Source organism: Tauraco erythrolophus, chromosome 12 (genome assembly GCF_009769465.1).
Source record: "Tauraco erythrolophus isolate bTauEry1 chromosome 12, bTauEry1.pri, whole genome shotgun sequence".
In the NCBI taxonomy this organism is placed as follows: Eukaryota; Metazoa; Chordata; class Aves; order Musophagiformes; family Musophagidae; genus Tauraco; species Tauraco erythrolophus.
Window position 1 is genome coordinate 3,852,094 of NC_141476.1, and position 14,734 is coordinate 3,866,827.

Genomic DNA, 14,734 nt, shown 5'->3' on the forward strand with positions numbered 1-14,734 from the left:
CAGGAAAGACCTGGAAGCTTACAGCAGGACTGAGGAACAAATAGAATTGCCTCCTATTCTCACGCTCAAAGGCATCACAGAGAAAAACCCAGCAACGACAAACAAACCTGGAAGCTTGTTTCAGAGCTGATGAGCGAGTAGTACATAATCCTCCCATACAGAAGGCCTGTAGAACCTTGCCAGTCTTTTGGGATGGCAAACAGATGGTGGGAAGAATGCGGTGACAGCTTGAGAAGGCTGTGCAGCTATCTATAGATGGAGTTCTGGTGTTAACATTAACCCAAAGGTTGTTCGGAAGACAAGAAGCAGTGTTCCCTCTTGCAAATTCTGAAAAACAGCATCAGAAAAACAAAATGCACACACATGTACATGAGATGAAAGAGCAGTGTTCCTTCTTATCTACCAAGGGCAGATTTAATTATATTCTGCAGAAGATACTAGAAGAAAAGTGATACAAAAGAAGCTCAGATTTTACCTGGGAACTTTATCACTTGCTCTTTTATTTTATTTAAGCTCTTGTAAATTGGACAAAAGGAAAGCGAATAATTACGTTTGCCTTATCCAGTGTATTTCTCCATTACTAATATTTTTGACAGATGGTGCTGTTAAACTCAAAGATAGAAAGAAAAACATTATATTGTAGTAAATACTATAGTAAATATAATAAGGTACCATTTTCAGGATCTCTAATCATTCTTTTGAAATAAAGGAATTTAGAATCCTTTATTGATAAAGTCTTCTTTAAAAAAAAAAGTCTATTTCCATTCCTTGTTTCCTTTCTCTCAAAAAGTCACTGCATATCTATATGCGTGGAGGTAAATAGCCACAAATTTACTTCACGTCTTTTTCCTTCTTCCCCGATAACCAGGAACTTAACAACCAAATTCCATAGGACTAGGATTTTGCCAAACTCAGAAAAAGTAGGGGTTTCAATGTAGATCCCTTGATTTTGATTCAGAAAAGGGATCTTTGAGCTTTTCTGGGTTAACGCTTAATAGTAGAAAGCCTGTGTTTTAGCAGGGTATAAGCTTAGTCATAGCAAGTTGAATATACTTTATCTCAGCAAAAGAGCAGCCTAGAGATTGTCCAGGTCTTAGATAGGAAACTTGGTACCTAAGATAGATAGATGAAGACCAGACAAATGGTAGACCTTGAAAATCAACCATGCCAAGAGACTAAAATTCCTTAGTTTTGATGGGCAGCACAAAAGCTTTACTACCATGACATCATCTTCCCAGCAGACAGTGGTGTTGCCTCTTATAGTACTGCTAGGGAGAGATAAATTTGCCACAAACCCATTCAGTGGTCCCTCAGAAGTTATGTTGACAAAGGCAAGCAGACCCTCCCTGTTTTCCGTGGGCAATTGTGGCTTGAGTGTATTGTTTGTTTTCAGAATAAAGAGGAGAGGCCAGTAAGAGTTCAGAACGCATATTCATTCTCCTCTGTGCAAACAACATGGAAGAAAAATGAAAAAGGCGAGATAGGAAAGAAACTAAGTATTTTATTAATTGTTATCAAATCTTGAATATGAGATAGAGCAAATTATTTAAAATGGATAAACGCAAAAGATGAAACAAATACCCTTTGCTAGACAAGTAGGTAGGAGCTGCCAGTAGGACATAATTTAGAAATATTCTTACAGTCATGAAGATGTGATCAGAAAAGAGAGAGGAGATTTAAACCCTCTTCGCTGTAGCTGAACGCCACATGCTTAATGCACCTTTCAGCGCTCAGCTGAAGCTGCCACAAAAGGTGATAAGAAACCTGCACCAAAAGTTCTGCAGAACTGATTTTTATCATACAGAGCTCTAACATACATCTTTCAACAAAAGTGGAATCACAAGCAAATGGAGTTAGCAACTTGGTGCCAGCTCTACTCTGGGCTATTATCCTTGCCAGCAGAAACACAGTGGAAGCCTGCATGGAAATAACCACCTAAAATGATAGGAAACAACCTAAAAGGCAGGCCAGCTTACCTGTGGCCTTGGTGCAAGTTCTAATACCATTTGCTACCAATATTTGAAGACAAATTAAAAGGATACAATACTGGGCTTGATTTCCTGGATTATGGTGCTGGATACACTGCTCCATACGCAAATTTACAGCTCTCCAAAGGTATTCACTGCCTGTTTATCTCTACATAAAACGGCCTGCTGAGAGCTGTCATGAGCTTCTGGTTGCCCCAGCCATCATCTCCTTCTGTATATACTTCACTACTTTTCTTGCCCCTTAATTGTCTAGAGAAAACACTCCTGGTGCACTTTCATTTCTTTCTACCTTTAACTCAACTTTTAATATTACCTCCTGTTAAAGATAGAGAGGTGCAAGTTGACCAGGAGGTTATGTAGTGTTTCTTAAATGAAAACCCATCTCAGCAATAGAAGGTTCTTTGTCAGAAGCAACAGGAAAATCTCCTTCTTCCTGAAGACTGGCCTGTCTCTGGGAGAGGAAAAAACCATTTTGAACATAATCCATTTAAGGCAGCAGATTTACAATGTTCATGGGCTCCTTATTAGATTTGCCCTAGTTCAATTCTTGTTTTAGTTGCAGGAAGGCGAATGAAAACTTTATCTGCTTGTTTGAACATACTCTTCCCAACTGTATTAGCTCTTTTTTAACTAACACATAATCAAAAATTAAGTTCTTACTACTGGCTGTAGAAACACAGCTCAGGGAAAACTGAAAAGTTTTAATTTCCCAGTGCCCCTATTATACTGCAGCTGTAACAGCCTTGTGTTTTTGTCAAGATCCACAGTTTTCCTGTACTTTCTTTTTTGCATTCGATTCCAAAATGTTGTCACAGCAGCGCATCCGGGAGGAGAACTGAGAGGCAACCATTGCAAGAAATACTTGTTCTTACGGGTCTCTATTCTAAAATCTTTGCAGGGAAAAAGAAAAAATATACATATTTATATGTATATGGAATTCTCTTTATGGTAATGCCATGTATTACTCTGGAACTACAAAAAAAGAACAAAAACCATTGCATTTATACTTAAAATAGTTTTAATAAATATAAAAAAATATAGCCATTTAAAATGGCAGCGGCAGCAGTTTTTAAAATCTGTAATTTATAAAGGTACCTTTATAATTTTCATATCTGCAGGAAAAGCTGTTTGGGCAGTTTTAAAAGCTCACCGTAACTGCAATTGTAAACATCCAGTTGAAAAGCATAAAGATAAGTTGTTCATTTGCATTTTTATCTGTGTTGTCTTACAACCATTAATTGTGGAAATGAAACAGAGATATGAGTGTTAAACCCCAGGCTACTAGAAATTAATACATAAGGAGAATAGAAATATCTGGAAGTTAGGAATGACCTCCATGTTTCAGAGAAAGAGATTAATCAAAGCACAAGTTATAGTTTCCAATTTACTGCAAAACAACAGATCCTATTTCATAATAACTATAGAAACAATCCACCAGTTTGAGCAGAACTCAGATTATCTGACTGTAACAAATAACTAAAAGCTAATGCTCCAGTTTTTGGGGCATGAATCACTGCACATGAAAGCTAAGAGTATATATGTCTGTTTAATTGCAATGAGTTTTAATCGCAGGGTAGTGAGTGACATATATACATTCAAATATCCACGTTCAGCAAAGCTGTCATTTGCATTCGTTTCCAAGCCCTTCAGAATTCAATAGGACATATCCAAGATGATATAAATTGTCATAGCTGCACAAAAGGCAATGTAGCCAACCCAAATTTACACCAGCTGAGAACGGGTCCATTCGGCTATTTGAAGAATTGGCCATAGAAGATTTTACTCAGGTGATTCTCTGGCTTACAGCTGATGAGGGTTAGGTATGTTTGCAAGGGCTCAGCAGAACTCTGAGGTTCTGTGTCAGAGTATCTCAGAGCAAATTTGGCTCCTGGTTTTATCTCAAAGTGGTACCCCTGGAAAGAATGTATTAACTGTAAATGTAATCAGCTTAAATTCTTTGAGTCTTATTGAATAAGCAGGTGAATTCTCCCAAGCCATATGAAACTATGGTCCCCATGGAACATAATTTTAATTTAATGTTCTTATGTTAATAACTGGAAAATGTCACGGCATTTAAACTGCAGGACTGCATTGTAGCCAACTTTACCAGATTTAAGGCTGCTCCCTGTCACTATCTGAGGGATGTACCTCAGGTGGGGCAAGCAGAAGGTAAAGAGAGCCAGATCTTGCTTACAGTTAAAGGCTACCCCTCGTGCTGACATGGGAACTCATCAGGGCTACAGTGTGGCTGTGGGCAGTGGTCAAATTGGAAAAAATATCGATTGGAAAAAATACACAACATGCAGAATACCTATCTGAATGAATGTGATGCAGTCTTACACAAATCAATACTGAGTCTTCTCACCTGATGAGCTAGAATATCTTTCAACATAGCTGACCTTTTATCTATCACTTGTGAGTTCAAAAATGCTTCCCAAACTCCCACATAACACTCCAACAACTGCTAAAATGCACAATTAGGAGCATAGTGGTCTGTAAGCAAATAGAGCAGTTCATTTGAGCATCCTAATCACTTGTTAACTCCACTGAGGACTCATCAACAATTATTTTGTATTAATCATGCAATTATTGTTATTATTATTCTTGTGTAGCAGGTGTCCTGCCTTTTACATTTCAGGACATGAAAGTTTCTAATGCAGCAAATTTACATTCATTAAGAAGTAGACAGAAAAGAGCAAAATAATGTTATTTTCACTATTTGAGAAAAGAGGCAGACCAAGGAAATTAAGAAACTTGCCCAGAAAACTCATTTCCAGCAATTTCTTAAGCCCCCTCCAGGTTACATCTCTTAACTATAGTCTCACAGTTGACCTCAGACAAGACTGCATAAGTAAATGAAACAGCCAAAACCCAAGACAGCTTTGCAGATGAGTCTTCTCTCTGAATTTCATTTGTACACTTTAAAAATTGAACACTGCACCTCCTTTTTTGCTTCTGATCAGAATTTTTGGGTACAAATAGATAACCAAGTTCCTAATTTCCATCAGTTTTCATAAAGGCTAGTCTCTTGCATTCCTCATACAGCTGATTTTTTTTTTTTCTTAAATCTCCATCTCCTTCTCTATCCTCTCTAAAAATATTGAATCTCAGCTTCTTGCAGGTAATTCAAAGCTTCTTACATGTGAAGGTCGCTTGCAGTATCTGCTTACACCCAAGACTTTAGTTGCAGAAGGGTCAAAAATGTTCAATGTGGTTTTGATTAGATATATAAATTCTAATAAAAATAAAACACTACTGCAGTTGGAGTGAAAATTCCTAAGTGTTGAAAGAAATATTTTGTTCATAATTCATTATCTGCCCAGCTATAATTCCCATATCCCTTTTTACATTAGGACTTAAGTTCCCAAGTCACCTTGATGGATCTGAAAGAATTGCCCTCCTCTGTATATGTTATTGTATGAGCAAACATGTGCAAGTTCACCAACCAGTCTTCAAACAGGGGCTAATCATGGCTGGAAACAGAAAACATGGCTTTTTTCTTATATATCAAAGACCTACAGCTAGAAGCTAATTTAATTTATGCAGTATTTCACACAGATGTTGAACAATGTGAGGAAGACACCAGCTTCATGGGAATGTGCAGGATAGCCCATCCCACAGAACAGGCAGCTACCCTTGGAGAGCTGCTGGGAAGGAGATCAGAGCTCTCCGAGGGCATTGCATCCAGTGAACACTTTTCCTGCAAAAAAATATTTATTCAGTGCAGGTACAGAGCCTAGCACATCATCTCTTCAGTCTATGACTGGAACACCTGTGTGATACTGCAGAGGAAATGAGTGATAAGCATATTATGCTTATTATATTATGCAATGACACCATTTTTAATTAACCAATTAATTAATTAGTTCCTGTCTTCTGCAATGTAATACTTGCACATTCCCTGTATAAAAAGTAAAATAGTCAAAAAAATACTTCTGTCCACACAGGCTACTATCACAGTTCACCTTGCTGCCAGAGAAAGTTAGTAAGCATTGATCTCTGTTTGGAAATCCTTTTGATCAGATACTTGGTTTTATCTGTCAGCTCTTTTAGATTTTTTTTCTTTTTTTTTTTCCCTCAAAGGAACACTGAAAGGAAAACATTGGTCAGATTCTGAGCTGTGTGCATCTGAGTGTCTTCCCTACAAATACAGCTCCCCTTGCAGCTCCCAGAGATTGCTCACAACATGAAGATGAGAAATACAGAAGGGACTGTATAATGATGGATGACATGCACTGATGAATGGTGTGTTCTTTTTACATAACGGTGGCTCTCAAAGCAGCAACATCAGGACAGCATCTGCCTTCAGGAGCAAACTGTCAACTCTGGGAGCCCACATTAGAGACATCATTAGCCAATTCACTGTTGGATAAAAACCTTCTCATCTTAAACACTCCTACTTATATTGAACTTTACCCACCCATGCTAGTCATTTAATTTTAATGTTTCATTTCACTCAATGTATTTATCCAACTTTTTTTACTCCAGAATTTTAATCTAAGCCTCATTTTCCTTTTTAGTGCAAAAGCAGCGTTTAACCTTGCTATACTTCAGCTCCTTGACTCAATGCCATTTTCTACCGAGCTTTGGAAACATGAAAAAAATACGATGTTGCTGAGGACTGTATTGAATAGCTAACTTCTCATTATATCAGAGAAGTTCCATTAGAATGGAGAACAGAGATTACCTTTGGGCTAATAAGGTGAATGAACAAAGGATCTAAAGCTGGACTCTTGCTCACATTACAAAGATTACATTTACCGCATGTTTCACCTTAGGGTCTCTGCTCATGTTTACCAAGACTTAAATATCATAATCCCCATGAGAAGACTAAGGCACAAGGAAATTAAATAACATTTATTATTTAGAACGTTTAGTAACATTGTTTAGAAATACCAATTTCCTGATAAATCAGGTGCTGCTCTACCCCAAACCCTGATGAAGAGGCTGCAATTGTACACACTCTCACTTCACAGGACACTGCTGTGAAGTTGTGATCCTTTCCCTTTTTCTATCTCCTCCCATCTTAGATGAGACCTGTGTTCACTATCATCTCCTTCTGCTACAGCATCAGAATTTCTAAGCAAAAATTCTCAGACAAGGACACAGGTGAAAAATCTGTACTACGTTATCACCAGCATGCCTCAGCAAATATTTGTTGTTAATATGTATTATCTATATTGGGATAAGCAAGACATCCCCCAGCCAAGAGCCAGAATCATTGTGCTAGACTCAGTAAACACACAGCATGATAAAAGTCCCTGCTCTGAAGATCTGATATTTCTTCCTGGTTCCACTGGAATTTTCTGCACAAAGCACTGCAGTGAATCTTGTGATGGTTCAGCAATACCTTGTCATCGCTGTGCTCCTGACAATTTGGGATAAAAGCTCCTCTTATGTCTGTAATTTCTATAGCACCATACAAAAAGAAAATGGAGCTAAAGGAACAATGTTGCCAGCTGAAAAAATAAGCATTGCAAGGCCTTATGCCTTACATTCTTCTCTTTCAGTGACCTCTAATATCTAAAGGAGAAGGTAAAGATCCAGGACTAGGAGTTAGGAGCCAATGTGACCTTTTCTCTAAGCCAGACAATAAACAGTAAAGGGTATTGTTAATGCAGTGCACAGGCATTTAGCCACATGTCTCATTAACTTTAATGGGAGTCTCACCTAAATATCTGAACATCGCTTTGAAAGTATACCCTAAAGTCTGATGTCTGGGAAAAAAAAAAATTGCCTAGAGAGGACATGTAAAAAAAGAAGAGAAATATGAAAGAGCAGGCCAGATACAAAAGTACACGTGTGGGTGGGAATACATAAGGGTTATTTGTGTGTTCGCTGTGAAAAGAGGTAGGAACCTCCCAACCAGACAGGAAGGTGTTTTGAAGCAGTCAGTAGATAGGTAGAATGTAACTAGAAGGGAAAAGTTATCAAAGAACTGGTTCCATTAGCAGCAGCAGGGATAGCTATAGAAAAACATAAGGGGAATCCATAGGGAATATCAATCTACAAACCCCAGTGTGACAGTTTTATGTTTCACCATAATTTAATATAATGGAGAGATGTAGGCACTAAAGCATTCAGGTTAAAGTATTCATGAATAATAAAATCATATTCATTTTATCTGGTCACATTCTATTCAAAATTATTTTACTACCTTCCAAAGGGTAAATCTGGCAAGGTTTTCGAACATGTTAAGATAATTTAAAAGTAACTGCTTAAGTTGTTTAAACCTTTAATGGCTTCTTCCATTTCAGTCTTTGAGAAAGCTATGAATGGAAGGAGGAGGAGAAGAAAAATACAATGTGCATATAGAACAGAAGGGGACAGGTTGTACACAACAGGACTTGAAAAATAAATTTGCTTACAGAGAACTTCACATGTAAACATTGAAACCTTTTGCTCAAAATTAGCTTTGAAACTAAAAACGGCACCATGAACAGGGCTGCTTTCCCACAGAGAATTATCACAGCTGGTTTTGCTGATAAAAGTGAGTGTTAAGATCCCAACTGATCAAGGCATTTAGCATAACAGTCCCAAACTTTATCGTTCTTTCTGAGCCTTTTGAGTAAACCAGCAGCACACTGGTGGCACCACCCTGGCACCTGAGTGCCTTCTGCCCTCTCCACTGGGACTACTCATCCAGGCGGCCCAGAAACACTGCCACTGCCTTACCCCATCACAAGGTCACCGCTGCTTTGTCCCACTGCCTCAGCTGCTGCCTTTGATGCCCATTTGCCAACTGGCAAAGCTGGCAGCCAGGACCACTCTGCATCATCCCCTTCATCGCTTCCTGTTCTCATCGCACGGCGTAGCAACATCTGAGTTGCTCTCACAAGCCAGCACAAGTTTGCAAAAAATGAATAACTTGGGCCATGTCATGCCTCCAAGTGAAGCACAAAGGTCCGTTTCGTTGTCCAGAGATCACTGCCGTGCCGCAGCAGCGCGGGGTATATCACCCTGGAAGGAGCACTGCTGTTGTTTCCACAAGCTGGCAGGGCTATCGGCAGAAAACACTAAATTGGACCACGTCCACACACCCCGATAGTTCTTATAAGTTTTTGAGCTGTATAAAAGAGTATGAATAAGAGTGAGATTTTTATTTCTGATATTTCATGGGCTTTATTCCCCTGTAAGCTTCAGGCCTGATCCAGAAGAGCTTTTGGGCACATGCTGAAAACACAGGAATAACCCAATGACTTCAAGCTGCTTGGTTTCTCCCTTTCACCCTGGGATTTGGCATGCTTTTCCTGGAGCCAGGCAAAGGAAACTGCAAATAATTAGCTAAATAATCTTTGCCCATGACAAAGACATTAATCAAAATGTCGGTACTCGTGTTCCAGAGGGGCATTTAAACCATCATCTACTCATTCATTCCAATATAACCCAATGTCACTTCCACTGAACAGCATTCAGATTTCTTTCCAAACGTATGACAGTATCTAAACTAATTTTAGCTTTATGTAACAACTTCCATTAAAAAAACATACAGTATTTATGGGAGTGAGAAAAAAAAAAAACCCACACACAGTTGTGAAAGTTAGTATTGTGTCAAGCAAATAGAAAGAAATATTCAGTATTTGAACACATGCAGCCTGCCACCTGGACAAGCCTTTTAATAAAAAATAGCCAATCTTTTCTTCTCAACAGTGCAAATCTGATTGTTAAACTCCCATGTGCCCTAATACCCGCTCCCTCTCATTTCTCAACAATTCAAATACCTCAATTTTAAATCCTTCAAGAGCAAATCTTCAACTGTGCACAAAATGTAAATTCAGCAAGCAAAAAAAATCCCCAAACAAAACAACCCACATCCCTTTCAAGCTTATATCACCATGCATTTATTTCTCCTCACAACAAAATGGTTTTGTCATGAGCTAAACAAAAGGCAAAACAATAAATCAAGAATTCTGTTATATTACACAAATTATCCCACAATTGGAAACAAGGCTGGTTTACCTCTCCAAAGAGGGCAAGAAACAAACACTAAAAAACACTTTCCAGGAAATATTTGGGTTCCTGGTTATTTTTCTTTTTATTAGGAAACTAAGGAGCAACAAATGGATCTGATACTTTAATGTAATTCCTGCTGTAATGTATAATTGTACTGAACTTGCTTTTCTTGCTGGAAAAGAGAATAATTGGTAATTCTGAAGAGATAAAACAAGACCTCAGAAAAATATAGGAGTAAAAGTAGTTTTATGTAGTAAATGATGTGATTATCATAGTTTTTAATACTTTGATGAAGCATTTTATCATCTTGAACTACGCCTGCAGAGACAAGGTAAAATGACAGCGTGCCCTGTCAGGGAGTTGTGAGCAGCATATGTCAGGCCAACTTAATACAGGGATTCAGCCAACAAAAAAAGGCTTCCTGAAGAAAAAAAGTCACAACTCAGGATGTAAGAGATGTCTGCTCCTTTAAGTAAAAGCCTTGTCGTTAAGCCATGAGTCTAACGTAATTCAACCACCTTTACTGGGGTTCCTGTCACCTGGGGCAGGAACGTGGAGGTGTCAGTAGTAGGACACATACGTGCTTGTCTCCAGCTTCTCACACAGCAAGTCTCCAATCTTCTTGTTACCTACGTAGGTGATAACTTCTAAAGGTTTTGTGTCTTCATTAACAAGACTAGTGGGGGAAAAAGATTTACCTAAATGGCAGGATCGTGTAAATATAGACAATATTTAATATATTTTTCGTTGAAAAATTGGTGCATTGCTATCTCATGAGACACATCCAGGCAATTTATTCTTAACCCAGTTTCTTCAGGCCTAATAAAGTCCTTTGCTTAGCTAGCTGTTCATTACACAACATGCCCATAGTAAAGGGTGACCAAGGCATTCGTACTGATCTCATTTACAGTTTCTGCTGCTTATTTCCTAGCTGCTCTTTACAAAAGCAAAATGGTAATAACAACAAAGTATTTTCCTCTTTATTTATGGGCTGCTGGAAGAAAAAAAAAAACATTGAGAGCAAAACCTTCCAAGTATCTAGGTTGAAGTTTGGCCTCCCAGCTACGTCATACAGCCTCTGAAAGTTCCCAGGTCTGTGCAAGACCTCTCAAGATTCAGAGAAATTAGCCTATTTCTCAGAAGAGCTCATAAACCTGGACCTTGCACTAGCCTCCCATGGCTGCATTGACTGCTTCCTGGTCCAGAACTCATTTCTGTGTCTGGAATTAGCTTATGAAGCTGTTCGTATTCCCACACATCGTTGTTCATGACCTAAAGACCCTGACTCCTGCACCGATGCCTCTTCTCTGGGCCAATCCACTTCCTGCAGCAAACAGATGGAATAAATACAGCTGGGTAGGTGCATGCAAGAAAATGAATAATTAGAGGACACAGTTTGGGATTGCTGTAAAATGAAGAAGTGCGGAACCAGTGGGCATGGTAAGAGAGCAGTCCTCCAACTCTTGTGGAAGGAAGAGATAGAAGCAACATCTAAGGTCAGATACTTTTTCTTTTTTCCATACATTACTGTCAGCTCCACTAAAATCACCTGTCACCAGCTATTTTTTTTTTTTTTCAACTAACAGGCACTGGGGCTCACATACTCCATTGAGTACACTGGAGAGGACAAGAGAATACAGATTGTCTTTCTGGTCTGAAGACCTAATTCTGTTAGTAATTTGGATCTTCTACATCATGTGCTATAGTCACAATAGCAGATTGCAGAAGTTTAGCTAGCATCTGCCTCAAACAGCTTTACAGTTTGTTTCACCCACTAGTTTCAACAGACAGATCTACTCAAAGCTTGAACATCTACACTATGTAGGACATTCGGTTTCTGTGCTGGTCTCCATGTGAATCCAGACTTCAGCCCAAAAAAATCCTTGAAAGGACCAGATGGTAAGGAACATCTTTTCCTACAGTTCTGTATTAGTGACTTAACCTTTGTTACTTGAATTAATGTGATAAAGTGCTGATTGCAAACATTGATAGTCAACATCTGTGCACAGTACCATATTTTAGCATAGAATTCTGTAATCTGGGGTACAAAAAAATGCATATGCAATATATAGTTCTGTAACAGCTCCAGTCTCGACCATGATCAATAAATAGCAAAGGAAATAGAGCAGGAAGATGGAAAAGGAGGAAAAAGAGATACTTTGTTATTTCACTGATGCAGTTTGAAGTGCGCATAGTGAACGTACCAGGACAACCCATACCTCAAGTGAACACACTAAGGAGGAGGGAGAAGCCAGACAGTAATGGATGTCTCAGACTGGCTAGTTGACTGGTAAAAGGTACATGAATCTCTACCTTGAGGACTAAGAGGTGTTTGTTCTTTTTCACACATTGGAGTTAAGCGCTGTTTTTCAGAGATGGAGAAAGTTGTGGGCCTTTGGAGTGGTAGGAGATTTTTGTTGAAGATCTCACGTACTGGAAAATACAGTTTGGTGGAACAAAATCATGAAGTATTTTTCAGGTGGGAAATCTCAAAGTCTCAAATTTGTCACTTGACAAATAAATAAGACTTTTATTCTGAGTTTCTTCAGCTAGGATATTCCAGAACTCTTACTGCAGAGTTTAAAAAGGGGTTAGAAACTGATAAGTGAACTACACATTTTGATTTTCCGCAAAGAAAATATTTTAAGTTAAAAAGAAGTCTTCACTGTGGACAGAAAACCAATAAATCATTTCTGCATTCAATTCTAATTTCTCTGTCAACTTCTCTTTGATTATACACCCAGGAGCATGATGAGGACTAAGCTATAGGCTACCTCATCTGCAGTGTGTAGCAATTCCCTGCTAGAGATGTTCATTATGTCTACGGGCACTAGTCCAGTGGAACAAGACTGCTAGATATCTATTGCTAGATTTTAAACAAACAAAAAAAACACACAACAAACAAATCACAGTAATCACAACCACCTAGACTCTACCATACTAGCAACAAGAATAATGAAGTCTGGCTGGGTGAGGGCAATAGAACAAGGTAGCAGCCACAAATTGAGGGGCTGGGAGTGCAAAGCCACGGTTTGTAGAATGAGCTCAGAGTTTAGGGAATTTGCTGGATGCTCAGTTGGCAGCAAGACCAAAGAGAAGACTTTCGTACGCATTTGCTGGGCCAGGCAGTTTTGGATGAGAAACATGGTATAACTCCTCCTCTGACTGCCACTTTAGAGGCAGCCCCACTCAAGGCTGCCCTCGGAGGCCATTTGGAAGACAAGCCAGTGGCTGTCTGCCTGGTAGGCAGAACTTTTTGTTCAAAGCATATCCCATTGCTGTTCTACCAGATGAGCTGGCTGCGTTTGGGTTTCCAGGTGGGAGTCAAGCTGTTGTTGACCTTCGAAGCTTTTCATGGTAGGCTTGATTCTCATCAGAGAGACCATTTCCTTTCATCCCTCCTCCTGCCACCCTGCAGCAGCTAACACCAGCAGAGATATTCAGGCAAGAAGTCCCTGAGTGCATGAGGGCAAGACAAGGACTCTGGAATGTGCACAGCTGGATGCAGACGTGGTAGGGAATAGAGAAGAGGGGATGAAGCAACTAACATGGAGCAACCTTGCAACTGCATCTCCACATACCTAGTAAATTCCTTTCTGGAATATGTTTCCCTACTGGTCTGTCTCATAATTTATTTATTAAGCTTAGCAACAGACTGGGGGTGGGGGGAAAAAAAAATATCACAAAATCTACAGTAAAAAGACAAAACAAACACTGCTCAGGTTCCTGCAGCTAAACACATTGAGGGGGCTGGCGGTAGGAACTAACATTTTAGTTGTTCTAGAAAGGAGTTTTTAACTTGATGGATGTTTCTGTTATGTACAGACATTCTTAAATTAAAATGAAGCCAAGCCAAAAATATTTATCAAAGGTCATCAACGTGTTATTAGCTGTGTAATAGTACTGTCATCATTTTGGCTTGCAGCTCACTGAAATTCTACTCATTGGTTGGAACAAGGTTGTGTCAGGTAATGTTCCAATAAAACAAAAGGACAGTTCTTGCCCTAAACAGTTTACCTACACAGTGGCATATATTGCCTTTGCTACTGCCTCTCTATTTTTGCTTGTCATAACGCAATGAGAACATCACTGATGTTGCTGCAGAATAAACTGGGATCTCGTCTGTTGGATCTTAAATTCTGAAGCTGAATTCGTGCTTTCTGATCTCTGACTTCCACAGGAAGGTTACATACACTTCCCTTCCTTCCCCCACACCCTCCCAGCCCCAGATCAAGTTCTTCATGCAGAGTATTGGGAAAAATGAAGTTGGGTTTATGTTAGGACAAGGGTGTTCGACTTCAGTTATTTATTGCAGTAATCACCCCGTGGAACTGTGCTTTCCTCAAATTGCACATATAAATTACCAGCTATTACTCCCTCCTGCAAAGGTTGATGCAACCTCTTGTTTTACAGGTATAGTGAAATTTAGAGGTTAAAGCATGCTTATGACTTGATTTTTCTCCCTGCTTCACCAGCTACAAGGAAACCGCAAAGGAAGCCAACATATTACCATATGAGCAGCTTATATGCTAACTGGAATTACATACAAGCTTTGTGAAGCATTCTGAAATGCTATACATGAGCTTTGAGAGATCTAGCTTCTCACTGCTATTCAATTTTCAGCTTCAAAGATCTTGGACATTCTCCTCTAGTCTCATCTACAAGCAGGAATCCAAGGTCTAGTCACATTGGATGATTTTCTCAGACACAGGATTTGTTGCAGCAGTCTTGAGACAAACCAGAAGAAAAAAGGAAGGAAGTTTATGCAATATTGGAGTTGCTTTTATATTCCC